The following is a 21,063-nucleotide window of genomic DNA, read 5'->3' on the forward strand; positions in this document are numbered from 1 at the left end:
TGGGGCTCAGTGAAAGCAGCACTTTTAACCATTGAGCTACCACTCTTTTGTCTCAGCCTACTATGACATTATAGCTAAACTCCTTTTCCCTTAGCACTTCACTAAGATATGATATGACAAGGGAGCCAGAGACATTGGAGCAAAAGTTCAGTGAGGAAAGGCACTCTCTACCAATCTTCCGGGCTTTGAGGGTTCAAATCCCAGCTTGTATTTTACTTGTGGCATATCTACCTTCCAGGTGCACTTTGATGATGCTTTCCACTTCTTATAGGAGTTGAATATAACATTACTGTACAACTTTGCTGTGTAGCAGAAAAATAAACTTTTCCCCCTTCCATGCTAAGAATTTGAGTTCAACTCATCTTATATTTCTCCTTTTAAACATGGCATACTTTGTTAGTTTTTATCATGGTAAAGTATACATTTCTGAAATGGTGAAGAAACAATAATATACAACTGCAGTGTTTTGTCTCACCAAACTGCTATAAGCACAAGAAAGCATTTGTAGCTCAACACGGTAATGCTCCTGTTCTGAGCTCTGACCTCTGAAACTCCCCGGTTTGACTCCCACCTTTGCTCATTTTAATAAGGTCCTAGTTTTTTCCTATTAGCTCTTATAACAGGGTCTACATGGTGGACTTTGCCATTTGTAAGGTGCACATTTCCCTTTCCAGGCAAACCTATTTTCAACTTACCATGGCTCGGACATCCTAAGCAGTGATGAGAGCACATTAACCAGGCGATCCACAAATGTCATGTTGCTGTCAGAGGAAAGGTTTCCTCTCATCACTGCTTAGGATGTCCGAGCCATGGTAAGTTGAAAATAGGTTTGCCTGGAAAGGGAAATGTGTACCTTACAAATGGCAAAGTCCACCATGTAGACCCTGTTATAAGAGCTAATAGGAAAAAACTAGGACCTTATTAAAATGAGCAAAGGTGGAAGTCGAACCGGGGAGTTTCAGAGGTCAGAGCTTGGAACAGGAGCCTTACCGTGTTGACCTAGTAATGCTTTCTTGTGCTTATAGCAGTTTGGTGAGACAAAACACTGCAGTTGTATATTATTGTTTCTTCACCATTTCAGAAATGTATACTTTACCATGATAAAAACTAACAAAGTATGCCATGTTTAAAAGGAGAAATATAAGATGAGTTGAACTCAAATTCTTAGCATGGAAGGGGGAAAAGTTTATTTTTCTGCTACACAGCAAAGTTGTACAGTAATGTTATATGTTCTTATGTTCTTATGTTCTTATGTTCTTATGAGGGGAGACAGAAGGGGGACCACGGAGACACTGTCAGGGAGGAATTGGAGGGGTAGAGGGAAAGGGGGCTGCTTCGGGGGGAGGGGTGTGCTGGGAGGCAGATCATTTTGCTTAGGGGGGGAAGACAGAAGGGGGGGCTACGGAGAGACAGTTAGGGAGGAACTAGAGAGGGAGAGGGAAAGGGGGCTGCTTTCTAGCACCCGTTAATGTAACGGGCTTAAAGACTAGTTAAGATATAAAACAGGTGGAGAAAAAGCCTCAAAACCATGTATCATGCAGCAATCTTTGATGATTTTCAGCTGGTGTTGTTATTGTCATCGGCAAAAAACTCACACCATGAAACAATGTTTAAAGATCTACAGGGGGAATAACCCACTACTGTGCACAGTGATCAAAAAAGTTTTTCAAAACTTGATAATACTTTTTACTAAGAACATAAGAACATAAGAATATAAGAACATAAGAACCAACACTCACAGCCAACAAAGGAGAACAAGCAGGAAGGGACAACTCAGACACAGGAGGGGATGACCACACAACAAACATGGGAGATAACACAGGAGCAGTAAAGGATACCGTAAATGAAACTGTAAGGACAGCCAAGAGTAGAAGGTCCAAAAAGGTAACACGAAGGGAACTTAGATGTATGTATACAAATGCTAGAAGTCTAGGAAACAAAATGGGAGAACTAGAGACGATAGCAAGACATGGATATCATTGGCATAACAGAAACATGGTGGAATGAAGAAAACAAATGGGACACAGTACTACAAGGATACAAACTATATAGAAGAGATCGAGAAGGGCAGAAAGGTGGAGGTATTGCCCTATATGTTAAGGAAGGAATAGATTCTGTTGGAATGATTACAACAGACAGGAAAGAGAAGCTGGAGTCCCTCTGGATCAAAATTCCTGGTCGCAATGACGCAGATATAAAAATTGGCCTTTACTATCGTCCCCCAGGACAGGCGGAAGTCACTGACTCAGAAATGATGGAGGAAATCAAACAAGTATGCAAGACAGGCAATGTAGTTATATTGGGAGACTTCAATTTCCCAGGAATAGACTGGAAACTAGGAGCCTCCAACTGCGGCAAGGAGGCCAAGTTCCTGGAGGTGTTAGGGGATTGCTTCCTGGAGCAAATGGTAAAAGAGCCGACAAGAGGCGACGCCACCTTGGACTTGGTCCTAAATGGTCTCACTGGACCGATAACAGAAGTAGAAGTCATGGTTCCACTGGGAACGAGTGATCACAATGTAATCAACTTTAAACTTGACATCGGGAAAGGGAAACATGTCAAAACCTTAACCACCACCTTAAACTTTAAAAAGGGTAAATACGATTGCATGAGAGCCATGGTAACAAAACGACTCGAGAAGATGGTGGACAAACTTGAAACAGTAGATCAGGCATGGTGCCTATCAGTGTTCCCGCTAAGCTGCGTTGGCCTGCGCTCACGCACAAAATATTACATCGCAGCGCAAAGTTTCTCTTCACAGCGCACACACGCGTCGGTAAGGTAAGGGGACGCACTGGGGGGATTGCACTTCCCCACAATTGCCATGCTTCGGTTCCTCTTCTTCCTTCCTTCCTCCCCCCCCCCCCCCCGCGGGACCCTGCGGCACCATCAACTCTTACTCCCTCTAATGTCGGCCCTGCAGCTCCAGACTTCCTCGCACCTTCTCCCCTCCCCCTTTGGATCGCTATTATTTTAAATGTTATAGCCGCGGAGCTGTATCCATCAGTGGAGATGTCTAACCTCGGCCTGCCCCGGAACTCTTACTGCAGCAGCCGCCCGTCTAGGCAGGAACAGGAAGTCACTGTTGCAGTAAGAGTTCCGGGGCAGGCCGAGGTTAGACATCTCCATTGATGGATACAGCTCCGCGGCTATAACATTTAAAATAATAGCGATCCAAAGGGGGAGGGGAGAAGGTGCGAGGAAGTCTGGAGCTGCAGGGCCGACATTAGAGGGAGTAAGAGTTGATGGTGCCGCAGGGTCCCGCGGGGGGGGGGGGGAGGAAGGAAGGAAGAAGAGGAACCGAAGCATGGCAATTGTGGGGAAGTGCAGAGCTGCAGGGAAGAGTGTTGCGGTACCCAGCTGGAGGGAGAAGGAAGATGAGGGAGGGAATTAAAGGAGATGCCAGGGCTTGGAGCGTAGGAGGAAGGTATGCCAGTCTAAGGGAAAAGGAAGGGGGAGATGTGAGAGCATGGAGGGGGAGCGAAAGATGGAAGAAAAGGAAAGGAGAGAGATGCCAGAGAATCAGGGAAGGGGAGATACCAGACTATGAGGAGAGGTGTGGGAGAGGGAAGGCGAGGAGAGAGATGCCAGACCAATGGGGTGAAAGGAGAGATGGAAGGGGGAGGCATACAGTTCCTGGAAGGGGCATAGAAGGAGAGAAGATGCCATATAGGGGAAGAGAGACGGCAGACAGTGAATGGAAGGAAGAGAGTTACAAGAAGATGAGGAAAGGAGAAACCACAGAAGACAAAGGTAGAAAAAAATTTCTATTTATTTATTGCTTTAGGAGACATGTGTCACTGTTTCTGTGAAGCATTGTATGCAGAGTCCAGCTTCTTGCTGGTTCAATTTAACCTTTGTCTATGTATTTTTATTTTATCCCCCCTTTTACAAAACTGTGAAGCGTTTTTAGCACCAGCCTTGGTGGTAGCAGCTCTGATGCTCAGAATTTTATGAGCATCAGAGCTGTTACCTCCGTAGCTAAAATCCACACTACAGTTTTGTAAAAGAGGGAGGGGTTAGTTTGTGATTACATATTCCTTACTAGGCGAAGGTGTTTTCTGTGTTCTGTGTGTTCGAAAGACATGGTTTTCTGTTAGGATTGACGGTGTAGGATTGATCTGTGCTGGTCTGGCTTGTTTAGTTTTACAATGGGTGTATTGATGTACTGCTCACTGCAATATGTAAGATGCTGCCTTTTCCTAGGTACTCATGTGTGACGTGTGGTTTGTTACTAAAAATCATGTTTTTCTTACAGATGGGGGGGGGGTGCCAAAAAATGATGGGCCCCGGATGTTACATATGCTAGGTACGCCACTGTATGTAAAGATACCAGAAAGCTGGCGTAGCAAAAACTTCTAAGTTTTGAGTATTTAACCCTCCCACAATCTCACGGGCACTCGTTTCAAGTTTATTGAGATTTTGATTTAAACGCAATATCAAATATTTTCAATGCGTATAACAAAAATAAATTTGGGGAAATAAATAAAACCATTTGAACCAGTGTTCCCGCTAAGCTGCGCTGGCGTGCGCTGGCGCACAAAATATTACATCGCAGCGCACACGTTTCTCGTCACAGCGCACGATCGGAAGAGGCGTACGGCAGATGGCAGGGCGGCGAGAGGAGAATCGGGCGAGTTGGCTCATAACTTGCTGGCGCCCGATATTTTTGGCTCACGGTGAAAAAAGTTTGCTCACAACACCCGCCCGCTTAGAGGGAACACTGGTGCCTATTGAAAAATACTATTGCAGAAGCGCAAGATCTCTACATTCCGAGGATTTCTAAAGATCGGAGAACTAAAGGCAAAGGAAAACCGGCATGGCTTACCATACAGGTGAAGGAAGCCATAAAAGAAAAGAAGGACTCTTTCAAAAAATGGAAATGCACGAAGACAACCGAAGCCTGGAACAAACATAAAGATGAACAGAAGAAATGTCACAAGGCGGTGAGGGAAGCAAAACAGGACTATGAGGAAAAAATAGCCCGGGAGGCCAAAAACTTCAAGCCCTTCTTTAGATACGTGAAAGGGAAAAACCTGCAAAAGAGGCAGTGGGACCCCTGGACGACAAGGGAAGAAAAGGGTACATCAAGGAAGATAAACAAATCGCAGACAAACTAAATTCCTTCTTTGCGTCTGTCTTTACGAAGGAGGACACCTCAACAATACCTGAAGAGGAGAAACTGTTTACAGGAGAAATAGAGGACAGCCTCACCACAGTCGAAGTGAACTTAGATCAGATATACTACCAGATCGACAAACTTAAAAGTGACAAATCCCCTGGACCGGATGAAATTCACCCGAGAGTCTTGAAGGAATTGAAGATTGAAATTGGAGAGTTATTGCAAAAACTTGCAAACCTGTCAATCAGAACTGGTCAGATACCAGACGACTGGAGGAAAGCGAACGTCACGCCAATTTTCAAAAAAGGATCGAGAGGAGAACCGGGCAACTATAGACCTGTGAGTCTTACGTCTGTCCCCGGCAAGATGATTGAATCACTGATCAAGGATAGCATAGTTCAGCACTTGGACACACACGACTTGATGAAACCCAGTCAACATGGATTCAGGAAAGGGAAATCGTGTCTGACGAATTTACTCCAATTCTTTGAGACCGTGAACAAGCAAATTGATAGTGGAAAGCCGGTGGACATAATATACTTGGACTTCCAGAAAGCATTTGACAAAGTTCCACACGAAAGACTTCTCAGGAAGCTACAAAGCCATGGCATAGAGGGAGATATACAAAGATGGATAGGCAAATGGCTGGAAAACCGAAAGCAGAGAGTGGGCATAAATGGGAAGTTCTCCGACTGGGAGAGAGTGACTAGTGGTGTGCCCCAGGGCTCGGTACTTGGGCCGATCCTTTTTAATATTTATATCAATGACCTGGAAAATGGAACATCCAGTGAGATCATCAAGTTTGCAGACGACACAAAACTCTGCCGGGCAATCAGATCGCAGGAGGACAGTGAGGAACTCCAGAGCGATTTGTGTCGGTTAGAAAAATGGGCGGAGAAATGGCAGATGAAGTTCAACGTGGAGAAATGCAAGGTAATGCATTTAGGCAGTAAAAATAAGGAATACGAGTACAGAATGTCAGGTGCAACTCTGGGGAAAAGTGAACAAGAAAGGGATCTGGGTGTACTGATAGATAGGACCCTGAAGCCGTCGGCACAATGCGCGGCAGCGGCAAATAAGGCAAATAGAATGTTGGGCATGATAAAGAAAGGAATCTCGAGTAGATCGGAGAAAGTTATAATGCCGCTTTATAGGGCAATGGTCAGACCCCACTTGGAATACTGCGTCCAACATTGGTCTCCCTACCTAAAGAAGGATATAAAACTGCTGGAGAGGGTGCAGAGACGAGCAACTAAACTAGTGAAGGGTATGGAGAAACTGGAATATGAGGACGACTTAAAACACTGGGATTGTTCTCCCTTGAGAAAAGGAGACTGCGTGGGGATATGATCGAGACCTTCAAAATACTGAAAGGAATTGACAAAATAGAGCAGAGAAGATTATTTACAATGTCCAATTTGACACGGACAAGAGGACATGAAATGAAGCTATGGGGGGGCAAGTTCAGGACTAATGTCAGGAAGTTCTGCTTCACACAGAGAGTGGTTGACATCTGGAATACTCTCCCAGGGGAGATTATTGCGGAATCGACAGTCCTAGGCTTCAAAAGCAAACTAGATGCATATCTCCTTGAGAGAGGCATATAAAGATATGGTTGGCTATAAAATAAGCCAGGTGAATACCTAGCAGGGCCTCCGCGTGTGCGGATCGCCGGACTTGATGGACCGAAGGTCTGATCCGGAGATGGCGCTTCTTATGTTCTTATGTTCTAATATTCAACTTCTATAAGAAGTGGAAAGCATCATCAAAGTGCACCTGGAAGGTAGATATGCCACAAGTAAAATACAGGCTGGGATTTGAACCCTCAAAGCCTGGAAGATTGGTAGAGAGTGCCTTTCCTCACTGAGCTACAGCTCCAATGCCTCTGGCTCCCTTGTCATATCATATCTTAGTGAAGTGCTAAGGGAAAAGGAGTTTAGCTATAATGTCATAGTAGGCTGAGATAAAAGAGTGGTAGCTCAATGGTTAAAAGCGCTGCTTTCACTGAGCCCCAAACCCATATTCCCAAGTGTGCTTGAATACATGTGAGGTGGAGCTCCATTTTTCTCACACGCTAATCTTCATTCTAAGCACTGTACTAATGCATATATGACTGTAAGTAATCTGTTCCGTTTAGGCGTCATACCCGGAAAAGTGGTGTTTTTTTGCCCTTGCCGATCAGCGTCATTTGTGCTGCAATTCTTTAATACATAGTTGATATTTGTTTTCTACTTGAAAACCTTCCAAATCTTTAGGCATTCCTTTGCTTAAACTTATTTGAGTTCATCCTGATATGATCGCTAATGAGCATAGACAGCTCAGTCAAGTATGATATGGAAGGGTGGTGAGATGGACCTAAGTAGAAGCAGCTGTAGCTCTATGTGTTAGGAGCCTATGTGTTAGGAGCCTGTGCTCCTAACATCCAGAGGTTGTGAGTTCTACACCAAGCACATCGTTTAATTGTGGCATACTACTTTGAAGGTGTAGGTTGATGAGGTCACAATGAGGTCAGTTTTGTGCAACTGAAGACCTCCATTTTGCAATGAGGGAAGCTGAATGTTAAGGTGTGTATCTGTTTATTCTCTTTTTAAGTGCTGATAATGTGTGCTGTTTTTTCTTTGCTTTCAAAAGAGAGCCGATTGCAGTGCTGTTTGTTGAGAAAAAAAAGGGGGTTGTAAAAGCCATGTGTAAATTATATTATTGTTTGGGCAGAAATGTGGTTTGTTATCCATGCAATATAATGTGTTCCATTGTTATGGTGTCATTATATTTATTAGGACAGAGAAAAGATGAAAATTACCTATTCAAACTCACTATTGGAATTATTGATGAAAAAACACAGCGGACGTCTGCCTCGCGTCTAACAAAGAGCCGCAATTACGATAGTTGAAACGGCATTGAAATCCAAGTTAGACCAGGGTTTCTTATGTCTACATAATACACGATATTTAGACGCAGTTGCTCGCTCAGGTAGCGCTCATCTAGCGTCCCCATTTGGCACGCCCATGGAACGCCCACGGAACGCCCACGTCCAGAGCTGGAGACGGGACTATGCTTTCTATAGACGTCAGTTCGTCAACTACGTCTTAGGGACTTCTATGTGTCGTTTATTTCCCAATTAACATTAATTAAGACCCTTAACTCCGTAATTATTCACTTACATCGGACGCCTAAAGCACGCCTAAAATAAACGCAGTAATAGAGAATTTACCCCAAGGTGTTTATATTGCACTAATTCCTTTATTACCCCATAAATCTGCCTACAGGCCTGCAGGCAAATGGGGACGATCGTTGACACGCCCCCACCCACTGCATGGATCGCTAGAGAGCGATCCCAACACATGCGCAGACCATCTGTAGATGGCCTGTGCATGCTTCTAAGAGCCATAGAGCCGCAACTTTTTAAAAAAAACTTTTACTGGTCCAGCGAGCCCGTGGTTTTAACCACAGGCTCGCAGTGCTGGGAAGGGCAGGAGATCAGGGCTGAGATGGGGCAGAGAGCAGATCGGGGCAGGCAGGAGATCAGGGCAGGCAGGAGGGCAGAGAAGGAGGGCGACAGAAGGCAGGGCAGTCGGAAAGGACCTTAGCGACTGGTCCTCAGCAGTCTTTGGATCAGCATGTACTTTGGATCGGCCAGCCCAGTCGGTGTTGCTTTTTTATTTTAATGAATAGCTTCCTGTCTGCATTTGAATGCCGTTTCCCCTCATTTGCATGCGTGGATTGGAGGATATCGGGGCAGAGATTAGTGAATCAGGTTGGAGGAAAATCGGGTCGCAAAGAGCTCACAAACCGATTGGTTTGCTTAGTGATCTAGCCCTAAGTCTGCAATAAATAAATAAGAAAAGATCTGAGTGGAACATTTCACAGTTACCAACATAAATGGACAAAAAAGAAGGAAATGACTAGCACAAGAATGAGATCAGTAGGACCAATAAATGCAGTGAAACACAGGGTAAAAGGCCAAGTGCGCGTTGAAAAACTAATGATCAAATGTAAAACATCTAAATTCCTTACTAACCATAGTCCATATTTTTTTGTATATACCCTGCATCTCTGTATAAAACCCATAGGTAAGCATGCTTCTGGTTTGTTAAGTGTTGTATATAGCCCCCACCAATGGATAGCCTGCACCTTTCCAGTACTTTGAAGATGTAAAAATATGCCAACCAGTGTCATGAGGACAAATACATTTGGTTTCCTTTCCATTGTATTTCTTGTATTGTTGAATTGCTGTGAATGCAGAAATAAAGCAACTTGAAACATTAAAAATATGGGCTGAGGAATTATTTTGTTTAAAATCATCTTTCTGCATGTACACGCTTGTATTGTCCACAATCAAGTATAACCTGCATGCGGCATGCTCCTTCATAATGTTAAATCATGTATTACCCACCAGGTATATACAAAAAAAAAACATATGGTACAATTTTATAAGGTGATTCCAAACTCATTTGCAACCTCCATACTTAATTTCTAATGAGTTTGATTGTGGATCTTCAGAACAGTGCTGGATTTTCTGTTTAAACTCCCTTGCTCCTGTAGTTACAGTGGATGATATTAGTTTAGCGATCTCATGGGCTAGATCAGTTCTCCCCAACCCTGTCCTGGAGGCCCACCAGGCCAATTGGGTTTTCAGGCTAGCTCTAATGAATATGCATGAGAGAGATTTGCATATAATGGAAGTGACAGGCATCCAAATCTGCTCCATGCATATTCATTAGGGCTATCCTGGAAACCCGATTGGCCTGGTGGGCCTCCAGGACAGGGTTGGGCTAGATGTCATTGAGCAATATGGAACGGATCATCAGCTGATAGACTTTAAAATACCAAGGGGCTGGGAGACACCACAGCCATGTTAGAAAAATGTTCCTGAATTAAATTCAGTAAGTTATGCAATTGCCAGTGTTTGTATTATAGAATATTGAATTCCAACTTGGAGACTTCTGAATATATGGGAATTTTGGTTTTGTAAATGAGAGCTTGTTGTTCTTATGGTTATTTCAGCAGTATAACACCTCGACCCTGATGAAGAAAGTAAAATGTGAATTCATGTCGGGAGGGGTGATGAACAAGCCTAGCTACTGATCTAAGATAAGTTCTTCTATGTACTAACTGATTTATAAGAAAAGATTATATATTCATGAGAAAATAGATGAAACTATATATATATATATATATATATATACTAGTGTTTTAGCCCGTTACATTTGTTACAGTAACGGGTGCTAGAATAGCCCCACCTATACCCTGACCCTGACCATGCCCCGCCTCTATCATGCCCGGACCCTGCCTCCCACTCATCCCAATCCCACCACCTCACCTATCACCATTTCCTTTGTACCCTTTTGGCCCTCCTGACAGGGTCTTTACTTACCCGAGGCAGCAGCAGCAGTCCTGACATACCAACCTTTCCTCCCTCAGTGCCCCAAAGCAGCAGTGGTCCTACCATTTCCATCTCTCCCTTTCCCCCTTTCACACCCCCTACCATCTCTCTCTGACCCTGTTTCACCCCTTTTGTCATCTTTCCCTTTCCTGTCCCCCTCTATCCTTCCCCAAGACCATCTCTCTCTCCTGCCCCCTCCACACTCCCTTAAGTCTATCTCTCCCTATCCCCTACCATCTCTCCTGGTCCCCCTAGTAGCCCCTCTATCCTGTCTCTCTCTCCTTTCCTCACTTGAGTCCAACATCTCTCCCTTCTTCCACTTCCTCCCCCGAATCCATCACCTCCTGCCTCTGTGGAGCTCTCGCAGCTCCTCCTCGTCCTCCTCCAGCCAGGCTTCAGCCACTAGCTCCGGGCTCGGCCACCGTGGCCTGCAGCTGCCAACAGCTGCCACAGCCAACATCCGCCTCAGGGGAGAGAGAGAGAGAGATTCTCGTGTGCGCCGGGAAAGGGTGCACGGGGGGGGGGGGGGGAGGAAGGGGCCACGACATGGCGAAGTTACAGTGAGGGAGGGAGGGAGTAGAAGCGCGCATGCACACTCTTGCCCGCGGGACCCTACAGCTCATGGAAACGGTGGGAGTGCGCATGCGCGCTTAGGGTTTTATAATCTTAGACAAAAGGGATCAATGAAGATTTGAGCCATATTGTTTCAGAATTATATACTCTGTCAGCCATCAGAAGATTCATGATCAAACTCATTAGAAATTATTTAGAATTTAAGGCTGCCTTTAATGAAACTGTGATAGCCAGTTTCTAGTGCGGGGAGCCGCACTGAATGGCCCACACTGTTCCTGACGCTCATGGAGTTCCTATGAGCATTGGGAGCAACGCGGCTTCCCGCGCTAGAAACTGCTATCGCAGTTTCGTAAAAGAGGGGGTAAGTACGAATGTTGCAAATTACTTTGGAATAACTTTTTTGGATTAGTATATGTTATTTCATTGATATATTTGGAGATGCTAATCAAATAGCTGGCCATGGTGAAACAATCTCAAGTTTTCAAAACCACAGTTTCTTTTTTTTAAAAAAAAATCTTTATTCATTTTAAAACTTACAACAAGTGCGACAGTGTGTAAAAAAACATAAGAACATAAGCGTCGCCTCTGCTGAGTCAGACCATGGGTCCATCTCGCCCAGCAGTCCGCACCCGTGGCGGCCTCCCAGGTCCAAGACCTGTAAGTGATACTTTACCTAAAACATTTTATTCCCTATTCATTTAATATCCTGTATAGTAACCATCTAACTATACCCTTCAATCCCCTTTTCCTTCAGGAAATCATCCAATCCCTTTTTGAAACCCAAAATTGTACTCTGTCCTACCACCTCCTCTGGAAGCACATTCCAGGCATCCACCACCCTTTGAGTGAAGAAGAACTTCCTAGCGTTTGTTCTGAAACTGTCACCTTTCAGGTTTTTTTTGAATGCCCTCTTGTTTTTGTTGCCCCCGCTAGTCTGAAGAATCTGTCCCTCTCCATCTTCTCTATCCCCTTCAAGATCTTATAAGCTTCTATCATGTCCCCCATTTTTAACATTAAATAGAACACTTGATAATCAGTAATAATTCAAATCATATAATTTATCTCCCTCCCCTCCCTACCATAGTAAATATAAATCCTAAATATCATATGATAAAATGTTATCTCTTATCATTCCTATATGTTTAAATAACAAACTAAAAATTATCCCCCCCCAGTATTGAAATTGTAAATTTAAGGGAAAAATTGCATCTATTCAGTACAATATTTTGTTAATGGTTCTTTAAATATCCCTTCTGCGTAGATATTGCTCTTTCCATTTTATATATATGGCACGAGTTCCACCAAAAATTATAGTTCAATCTACTCCGTTTTTCCAATTACATGTAATTTGTTGTATGGCGACCCCTGCCATTATAAGTAAAAGCTTATTAGTATTTGAAGATATCTGACTTTTTGCCCTCATTGACATGCCAAATAATATAGTATCATAGGTCAATGCCACCGGGTTTTCTAATAAACAATTAATTTGGCACCACATTGATTTCCAAAAAGCCATCATAAATGGACAATAGAGCAATAAATGGTCTAAAGTCCCTGCTTCAAGATGACAATGCCAACATCTATTAGACTTAGAGCTATCTAACTTTTGTAATCGAACAGGGGTCCATAATGCTCTATGTAACAGAAAAGTTTGTCTCATAGATGCAGACACTGTACACCTCATCCTCTAAGTCCAAATTCGTGGCCATTGAGATGCAGAAATTTGTTGCTTAATCTCAATGCTCCAATTGTCCCTCAGACCAGTTTATGGTTTCTTTTTAATAAATCCAGTTAACAATTTATACCACTGGGTGGCTTGGTGTCCCAGGAAGTCTACCTGAAAGCATAAGAACTCCAAACTGTATTGACTATTAAGATTTTTTCCATTCAGGGAAACCCCGCCTGAATGGCCTGCTTCAGTTGCATCCATCTAAAACTTTGTGATTTATTGAGGCCATATTTATGTTGCAACTGTGAAAAATCAAGCAGCTTACCATTTGAAATAACATCATCTAATATACGTATACCTGCTATCATCCAATACTTCCAGATGACCTTAAATCCGCCAATTTGAATCTTGGAGTTCAGCCATATAGTTTGATTTGTTGATTTGTGAATTGAAATAGGTGTTAAATTACTCACATATCTTAATGTTTTCCATGTGTCTACTAATATTCTATTATCTTTACATAATCTGGGCATTTTGATACTGAGAACATGGCATAATCGCAGAGGAAACATGAGTCGCCATTCCAACCATAACCAATCTGGGATATTTTCAATAAGCTCTGGGAGGACCCAATACATACCCTGGCACATAATATAGGATTGATGATACCTATAAAAATTGGGAAAATTTACCCCTCCCTCTGTAATCGGCTTTTGTAGAGATACTAAAGCAACTCTAGGAGTTTTACCTAGTCAAATAAATTTTGTAAGAACACTATTTAATTTTTTATAAAAGGACCCCTGAAAACAAACAGGTATCATACCCATTTGATAACAAACCACAGGCAAAATCATAATTTTAACAGTTTGTACTCTCCCCCACAATGAAAGATGTAAAGGATTCCATTGCTCACACATTTCTGCTACCTTATATAATAAAAAATTTTCATTCACTTTCATTGTTTCTTCCAATGTGTTTTTTACCTAAATATTTTATTCCATCCTTAAAGGAAGCCTGGACACTGCTTAAAGGCACAGTGCTCGAGGCACAAGACCTGTGCGTCCCAAGGTTTAGGAAAGGGTGCAAAAAAAAATCGAACTAGAAGCCCAGCATGGATAACAAATGCAGTTAAAAAGGCGATAAGCGACAAGAAATCATCCTTCAAGAAATGGAAAAAGGAACCAACAAAGGAAAACCAGGAAGAGCACAAAAGACACCAGAAAGAATGCTATCGAGAGGTCAAGAAAGCAAAGAGAGAATATGAGGAAAGACTGGCGGGAGAAGCAAGAAACTTCAAACCCTTCTTCAGGTACGTAAAAGGGAAACAACCAGCCAGAGAGGAAGTGGGACCACTGGACGACGGAGACAGGAAAGGAGCAATAAAGGAGGAAAAAGAGATAGCTGACAGGTTGAACAAATTCTTCTCATCAGTCTTCACCAGAGAGGACATATCCAATATCCCAGAACCTGAGGTGATTATAAACGGGGATCACGACGAAAGGCTGGTACAACTAGAGGTAAGCAAAGAGGATGTCCTCAGACAGATAGACAGACTGAAGAGCGACAAATCACCGGGCCCGGACGGCATCCACCCAAGGGTACTAAAAGAACTGAGAAACGAAATAGCAGAGACACTTCGCCAAATATGTAACCTTTCCCTAAAAACTGGGGAGATCCCAGAGGACTGGAAAATAGCAAATGTTACGCCCATCTTTAAGAAGGGATCAAGGGGTGACCCAGGAATCTACAGGCCTGTGAGCTTGACCTCGGTTCCGGGAAAGATGATGGAAGCAATGGTAAAGGACACAATCTGCGAATACATAGAAAACAATGGACAACTGAAGGCGAGCCAGCATGGCTTCTGCCAGGGAAGGTCATGCCTCATGAACTTGCTGTACTTCTTTGAGGGAATAAACAGCCAGATGGATAAGGGGGAATCCATAGACATCATTTACCTTGACTTCCATAAAGCCTTCGACAAGGTACCTCACGAACGGCTACTTAAAAAGCTGTGGAACCACGGGGTGCAAGGGGATATCTACCGATGGGTCAAACACTGGTTGGCAGGCAGGAAACAGAGGGTTGGAGTAAAGGGCCAATACTCAGACTGGCAATGGGTCACGAGCGGAGTTCCACAGGGGTCGGTGCTGGGACCTCTACTGTTCAATATATTTATTAACGATCTGGAGACGGGGACAAAATGTGAGGTTATCAAATTTGCTGATGACACCAAACTCTGCAGCAAGGTTAGAAACATGGAAGACTGTGAAGACCTGCAAAGGGACCTAACGAGACTGGAAGACTGGGCAAGAAAGTGGCAAATGAGTTTTAACGTAGAGAAATGCAAGGTCATGCATGTAGGGAAAAAGAACCCGATGTTCAGCTACAAAATGGGGGGAACACTGCTAGGGGTGAGTAACCTTGAAAGGGACCTGGGGGTGATGGTTGACACATCACTGAAACCATCGGCGCAGTGTGCGACAGCCTCAAAGAAAGCAAACAGAATGCTGGGCATTATCAAAAAAGGTATCACAACCAGGACGAAGGAAGTCATCCTGCCGCTGTATCGCGCAATGGTGCGCCCGCACCTGGAGTACTGTGTTCAATACTGGTCGCCGTACCTCAAGAAGGACATGGCGGTACTAGAGGGAGTGCAGAGGAGGGCGACTAAACTGATAAAAGGTATGGAAAATTTTTCATACCCTGACAGGTTAAAAATGCTGGGGCTGTTCTCCCTGGAGAAAAGGAGACTTAGAGGGGACATGATAGAAACCTTCAAAATCCTAAAGGGCATAGAAAAAGTGAATAAGGACAGATTTTTCAAACTGAGGGGAGCAACAAACACTAGGGGTCACTCGGAGAAATTGAAGGGGGACAGGTTTAGAACAAATGCTAGGAAGTTCTTTTTTACCCAGAGGGTGGTGGACACATGGAACGCGCTTCCGGAGGATGTGATAGGCCAGAAATCTGTACAGGGGTTCAAGGAGGGTTTGGATAGGTTCCTGGAGGAAAAGGGGATAGAGGGGTACAGATAGAACTTGAGGTAGGTTATAGAAGTGGTCAGAAACCACTTCACAGGTCGCGGACCTGATGGGCCACCGCGGGAGCAGACCGCTGGGCGAGATGGACCTCTGGTCTGACCCAGTGGAGGCAACTTCTTATGTTCTTATCCTCCTTCCATAAAAAGGGGAATTAATCAAACAAACCTTTTGTACAATGCACATTAAGTGGAAGAACTTCTGATTTACTCCAATTTATCTTGTGCCCTGAAAATTTTCCAAATTTCTCTATCAATTCTAGTAAGCTTGGAATGCTTGTTTCTGGATTTCTGAAATGAAGTAGTATATCGTCTGCATAAGCAGAAACCTTATATTCCCGAATGAATAAGGAATACCCTGTATCTCCTTCACTTGCTGAATAGCTAATAACAAGGGTTATAATACAATATCAAAAAGCAAATGAGATAAGGGACACCTTTGTCTAACCCCCCTCTGTAGACTAAAACGTTCTGAGAAATTATTATTAATATACAATCTAGCAGCAGGGGAGCTATACAATGTTTGAATCATTTGTATAAATCCTAAACCTATACCAAACCATTCTATTGCTTGATACATGAAGGCCCATTCCACTCGATCAAAGGCCTTCTCTGCATCCAAGGATACAGAAAAGGCCAGATCCTTTATGGCTTTTGTTAAATTCAACATATGAAAAGCCAACCTGGTGTTATTAGAAGAATGTCTCTGAGCAACAAACCCTGTCTGATGCATGCCAATAATAAAGGGGAAAGCCTTAGCCAAACACAAAGCCAATGTCTTAGCCAAAAGTTTTCCATCTATATTGATTAAAGAAATAGGCCTGTAGTTTGAAACCAATGTGGGATCTTTATTTGGCTTTGGCAAAACAATAGTTAATGATTCTGCATAGTACCTGTGAGGCAATCTTTAGTTAGCTGAACCTGATATAAATTTAATAAATATGGTAATAGGGTATTTTGAAATGATTTATAAAACTCTACTGTGAAACCATCCCCACCTGGAGCCGATCCAACTCTAACGGACTTCAACGCTGTTTCTTTTATATGTTCAGGAATTTTTGGTCCCTTAATTAGATTTAAAAATTCTAAACCATCCTTTTCTTTATCTAGATAAGGCTCAGAAGAATATAGAGCTTTATAAAAATCTAAAAATTGTTTTAAAATAAGTTCAATTTGAGAATGAGTATCACCTTTTTCATTCTTTACTGCGATTATTTTTGTTTTTCTTATTTTTGCTTTAAGATAATTTTCCAATAATTTTCTCGCCTTATTTGAATTTCCATAATACAAAACTTGCTGAGAGAATGTCTTTCCTTATCAAATTAGAAGAAATCTCATTATATTTACCTTTAGCTTTTAAAAGAGCTTGTAACGTAAAGTATTCCCATTTATCAATCAATTTTGACTCCAAAAGCTTGATTTCTTGTTTCAAATTGGAAAATTGTCTTTTAACTTGTTTCCTAATATATGCCGAAATTGAAATAATTTGACCTCTCATGGTTGCCTTAAAAGCATCCCATAGAGTTTCAATGGAGATATCTTCCATATTGTTAAATTGGAAATAATCATTTATTTTTGACTGGAGATCCTCAATAAAAGTTGGCTCCACAAGTAGTGTATTATCAAAGCTCCATACAGATCTACTATTATCTTGATCAACTATTTTAAATTCAATCCACACACCCCCATGATCAGACAAAATAATTGAATCTATGGAGGCTTGTGCTACCTTTTGAACTAATTGATTTGAAACAAAAATATAATCTATTCTTGAAAAAGATTTGTGAACCTGGGAACAAAAAGAAAAATCCCGATCATTAAAATGAAGTATTCTCCATATATCTTTCATATCACAATTTTGTACCAAATTATCTAATCCTAATGACTTCATTATTCTACTAGGTTTTTTATCCATTAAAGGATCCATAGCAGCATTAAAATCCCCTGCCACAACTACATTAGAAGCGGCCAGTGGTAGTAACAATTGTTGTAGAGATTTTAAAAAATTCAATTTGGTTCGAATTAGGTGCATATACATTGAAAAGCGCCAGCATATGATTTCCCATGCTCTTTTCTACATGTAACTATCTCCCTAAAGGATCAGCAGCAATCAAATTAAACATAGTATTACATTTTTTATTCACCAAAATTGCTATACCAGCCTTCTTACCTACAGCAGGGGCAAAAAAATAGTGTTTTACCCATCCCCCTTCCAATTTCTTGGATTCGAAAGCCAAAAGATGAGTCTCCTGGATATAACAAATAACTACATTCTGTTGTTTCAAAAATAAAAGTGTTTTTTTCCTTTTGATTGGATGATTGAGGCCATTAACATTTATTGAGAATATTTTAATCTCCGTTCTGAAGTTTTCCTCCAGGACATATGGAACCCATCAAATATTTCAAATTATATTGATTTTCCTGTAAATACACTTCTTCCTCCCAATTTAAACCTAGAACATGATACCTGACCCCCCCAAACCACCCCCTTCCAAATCCCATTCTCTCCCTTGACCCACTGAACAATATATGTCTAAGACCCCTAAAATCCATCCCTTTTCCTCCCATATCCCCATTCTCCTTATCCTACAATTACTTGAAGATGTATATACAGACTGACAAATAAATATATATTAAATACGTATTGTAGAATCTAGTTACTAGCAGGGACTCATTCAGGCCACATGCACAAAAGTAGTTGACATAACATAAACTGTGTGCAAAATGATAATAATAGTGTTGAATCGGAGAAAAATAAACCTCAATTGTGAGATTGCTTGCTTTGAAAATAAACGATTTATTTTTTCTCAGTCAAGAAATAAGAATCTAAGTGACCTGTTATGTCATACTGCTAAAGAAAAATTTACAGACGAAGATTTAAACATCACTCTTGGACATAAACCATGTGGTCACTGCTCAAATTGCAACATAATGGCTGCTGTTTCTAATTTTATTAACCCTACTGATGGTAAGAATTATGTTTTACATCATACGTCATCATGTCAATCCATAAATATCATTTATGCAATTCAATGTCCATGTGACCTACTATATATAGGACAAACATCACGGACTTTAACTGTGAGAATAACTGAACATAAAAGTTGTCTCAATACTCGTAAATTAACAGCTCCCATAGTTGCTCATTGCATCCGATGTGGTCACAGATTTGAAAACTTGAAATGCTGGGTAATTGAGAAGTTGCCGCTTACCCAGAGAAGAGGAGATATCAGAAGAGTCTTGTGGCAGAAGGAACAGCAGTGGATTAATAGATTACAGACTATAGAACCATTGGGTCTCAATACAGCGTATGAATGGCAACCTTTTTTCTGAATTGGAGCATCATCATTCAATTCTTGGTTTGTTTGTATATTGGCCGATGTTTAGCCTATCACGCATCACGTTTCGTGATGACGTCATGACGCCCGGTTCATTTTTATTCGAGCCGGGCGCGTCTCACAGTCCTAACTCCATTTTGAGAGGAGCCGGCTTCACTTCCATCAGATTGTAAGAAGCAAGGAGACATTCGAAGATGGCATATATCCCCTGATGTAGCCTGTTTTTGGGCGAAACAGAAAGTCTTTTCTGTCGGGACGAGGAGTTGAAAGCCTCTGTTGAAATTTCACACTTTCAGATGAGTGTATTTCTTCCTTAAATTGTGATTTTTGTGCTCCATGCCTCCGAAACGACTTACATTAATGAATTTGAGCTGTAGCCTTCACTATTAATATAGTCTAGCTTGGGGTTCTGGTCACTAATTGTTGACACGTATAATATATGGAATTGGGTGTTTAGGGTTGTTATTACACAAAAAAGTTCCGAAAAAAATGTGACTTTGTACGAATGGAAACCCTACTTATTTCTATGTACGCGGAGTTTTTTTATAAACCCGTGATGATGTGCTGAGGGCTGGGTACTTGTGTAGTCCCAACCTCTCACAATTGAGGTTTATTTTTCTCCGATTCAACACTATTATTATCATTTTGCACACAGTTTATGTTATGTCAACTACTTTTGTGCATGTGGCCTGAATGAGTCCCTGCTAGTAACTAGATTCTACAATACATATTTAATATATATTTATTAGTCATTATGATTGTATCCCAGAAACTTGTCAGTTATACAGACTGACAGCCATACCCTCCCCCAGGCATCCTACTTTAATTCTTCCCTCTATATTATTACAATTAATCATCCCAAATTAAATAAAACACTTTTTAAATATAAAATCATTATATAATTATCTTTGAAACTATGAACCCCTATAAAAACCCTTTAATAAGAATCATAACATTCAATCACATAGAACAAATTCATTTCATAAATATCTAAGTGATTCTAGTTATATAATTGAATAATTAAATTCTACAGTATATTTACCACATAAACCAAATTGCATACATTTTTAAGATCCCTCCTTTCAATAAATTCTCTCAACACTATTAATTTAATTTATGCATTTCTAATACCCCCTTCAATTAGAATCCATTCTTTAAAAACTTAATTAATATATGAAATAAATAGCTGTTAATATTACTAAATGAATAGTTTAATATCTAAAAAATCTATTTTGCCCCTTTCATAGAATAAAATTACTTACCCACGAAAAAATATTATCAATAATAATAAAACCCTAAGCGCGCATGCACACTTAGGGTTTCGTGATCCCTGCCGCAGTGTTTTCTGTTCCCTGGCCGAATTCTATTATAGAACACGGCAGCAGGGAACACTCCGGAGCTTCCCCCCCTCCTGCCTTCACTCACCAACCACTGCTGATGCCTTCAAAGGAGCCTGGTGAGGATCACAGCCAGCTGTAGCAAACTTCGCAGGCCACACAGCACCTCGGTAGCACGTTTCCTCTGATGTACATGATCACGTCAGAGGGAAAGTGCTTTCGAGATGCAGAGCGGCCTGCGAGGTTCACAAAAGCCGGTCGTGATCCTCACCAGGCTGCAAATGACCATACTGGACCGGGGGAGCAGGGAAGAGGGATAGGGGGAGCTGAGAAGAGATGCTACTGGACCGGGGGGAGCAAGGAAGAGGGACAGGGGGAGCAGGTAAGGGGTGCTGGTGGACTGGGGGAGCAGGGAAGAGGGACAGGGGGAGAAGGGAAGAGGTGCTGCTGGACCAGGGGAGCAAAGAAGAGGGACGGGGAGCAGGGAAAAGGTGCTACTGGCCCAGTGGAGCGGGGAAATGGGACCGGGGGAGCAGGGAAGAGGTGCTGCTGGACCGGGGGAGCAAGGAAGAGAGACAGGGGGAGCAGGACCTGGGGGAGCAGG

General features: G+C 42.1%; 1 protein-coding gene across 2 annotated transcripts in view; it reads right to left on the reverse strand.

The window, feature by feature from the left end:
- SERPINC1 (serpin family C member 1) overlaps positions 1-21,063 on the reverse strand; it is a 148,284-nt gene that overhangs the window by 94,316 nt on the left and 32,905 nt on the right. The gene's annotated exons all lie outside the window — the stretch shown is intronic.

The sequence above is a fragment of the Geotrypetes seraphini genome, chromosome 12 (genome assembly GCF_902459505.1).
Source record: "Geotrypetes seraphini chromosome 12, aGeoSer1.1, whole genome shotgun sequence".
NCBI classification, from domain to species: Eukaryota; Metazoa; Chordata; class Amphibia; order Gymnophiona; family Dermophiidae; genus Geotrypetes; species Geotrypetes seraphini.